Raw genomic sequence first — 2,157 nt, forward strand, 5'->3', positions numbered from 1 at the left:
TATTTAGGTACCAAAACTCAAGTGGAAAATAGAGCCTTTGCAGCCAAACAATGTTGGAGTTTTCTAAGCGAAAGCAGTGACTCGGAATGCATTGGAAGCATTCATTTGCCAATCAGAGCTCATTAAACAACCCATTTAAAGAGGTGCAACTTGAGCATTAGTGTGACTAGGCGCAAAAAATGAAGCATTTGTGAGTAAAATTGATGCCAGGAGGCATATTCCACGGTGGATTCCGTGAGGTTTTGCGGTGGATTCCGTAAAAATTTATTACCAGGGCTCATACACAAAGTGGATTCTTTGTGTGAGAAGTCGATGGGGACGCCTATCCTTTTTGGGTGTTTTGTTAATTTTATGTGTACATGGGTGATTCCATAGCGGGTGATTCCACAAAATACATATTTATTTAATAAACGTTTATGAGTTTAGAGTGCGCACTCGTAATAAATTAAGGTTAGGATTGATTTCTAATTAATTTATTTATGTAACTGAAGACTGCTAGGTATTCACTTTTGTCGGTTTAATTGTATTATTTTTCTAACAATTGTGAATGCTTCAGTTGATGTGTACAGCAAGCAGCAGTGGTAGTGGGAAGCATTGGAGGATAGCGCGTATTCAGATTATCATCAAGTTTTGATGGGCGTTGTCGAAGGGTTTTCGAAAACAAAGTCACGACCGCAAAGGTCCTTAAGAAATTCCAAGATAGAAGATCAATCAAGCGAATAAGCAAGATGAGGAAATGATGTCAAGTCTCTATTTTTATTTCTGTCAATAACTGAAGACGAATAGAAAACCAAATTAGCTTACAGTGGCAACCTCCACAACGTTCATGTTTACATTCCAACAACTCTTCAAAAGACTGATGAGACAAGTAGCTTTCTAGCTTAGCAACTCCCTCTTTTACATCAGAAGAGCTGAACTGTGTTGTGACAACATGATCTTTTGATTCAGACATGTAATTATTGTCTATGTTCAAATCCACAGCCTCACGTAGCTTCTGAGAATTTTGAACCCAATCTGGGACAAGAATTCTGTATGTCTCAGCCTTCAGAATAGCTGTAGCAGCAATAATATCATTATCTATAATTGCAGTAGCCTCAGACTCACGTAACTCTCCAGAGTTGCCAATGAAATGGTGCACCCATAACCTACAAGAGTGAAACCTTGCAAATCCAAGTATTTGTCCAGCTCATCTTGTAAGATAGTTGACAGCTGCAATTGAGGCTCCTGCAAATAGAAACACCAGGAAACAAGCCCTGTTCTGTACCTATGATGGATGTCATGAATATGATAGAACCTCCAATACCGCTTTGTTGCATCCTCTTTGCTACTGCAATGCTAATCAAGCATAAACGCTTGAAGTTTTTGTTTACTGCCTCATCCATCTACTATCCACTTGTATCCAAGAATGGTGTGAGAGGGCATGTGTATGAAGAGGAGATCAAAAGAAAGTCTAGGCCATCCCATATTTGAGAAGCTGCTGAAGCCGCAGTTTCGACTGACTGCTGGTTACAATCTTGGAGATCCAAATGCACAATTTGAATGTCGTGAGGCCTGATTAGGCTGCTAGATGCTAAAATTCACTAGGCTTTCTGATTAAGGGTGTCCTAGTCCTCTATTAAAACTACTCTGCATCCGTGGGAAGCCAGGGCTATGGCAACATTGCAGGCTGCTTCATCATCAGACCTTAATGTCAGGAAGGCCCTCTTTCCCCGCATGTCCAGCAACTGCACCTACTCTATTGCGAAAATCATCAGCATCAGATTTTGAACCAGATGGTGCCCCTCTCCTTTGTGCCTTCTTGCACCTTCCATCATCCATTACTTTTGTTTCCATGCACATCTCTGTGATGAATTGTTGTCCAAGAATTATGGGATAAGAGCATGAATCCTGCACAAAGAAATGGAAATCCTCGTCTACATCTCCAATAGAAACCCTGACACTGGGGCAGGTAGCATACAAATCACATGCAGTGTTGTTGGCGGCTCTCATACACCACCCATGCTCTACATCCATAGGCCATCTATTACTTTCATAAACTCCATGAACTATGAGATTAATCTCTGAACCATGATCCACCAAAGCAACATAAGGCACCTGTTTCTCTCCAATTTTTACCATCGTTTCTGTAGTTGCCCTAGCCCAATGACTCCGCAAAAA

The 2,157-nt window shown here is 40.9% G+C and overlaps 1 pseudogene; it reads right to left on the bottom strand.

Moving 5' to 3' along the window:
• Positions 1–1,186: 1,186 nt before the first annotated feature.
• LOC148015411 (uncharacterized) lies at positions 1,187–1,715 on the bottom strand (annotated as a pseudogene).
• Positions 1,716–2,157: the final 442 nt, after the last annotated feature.

The sequence above is a fragment of the Lygodium microphyllum genome, chromosome 24, assembly GCF_053477565.2.
Source record: "Lygodium microphyllum isolate KBCC chromosome 24, Lygodium_microphyllum_v1.1.10, whole genome shotgun sequence".
In the NCBI taxonomy this organism is placed as follows: domain Eukaryota; kingdom Viridiplantae; phylum Streptophyta; class Polypodiopsida; order Schizaeales; family Lygodiaceae; genus Lygodium; species Lygodium microphyllum.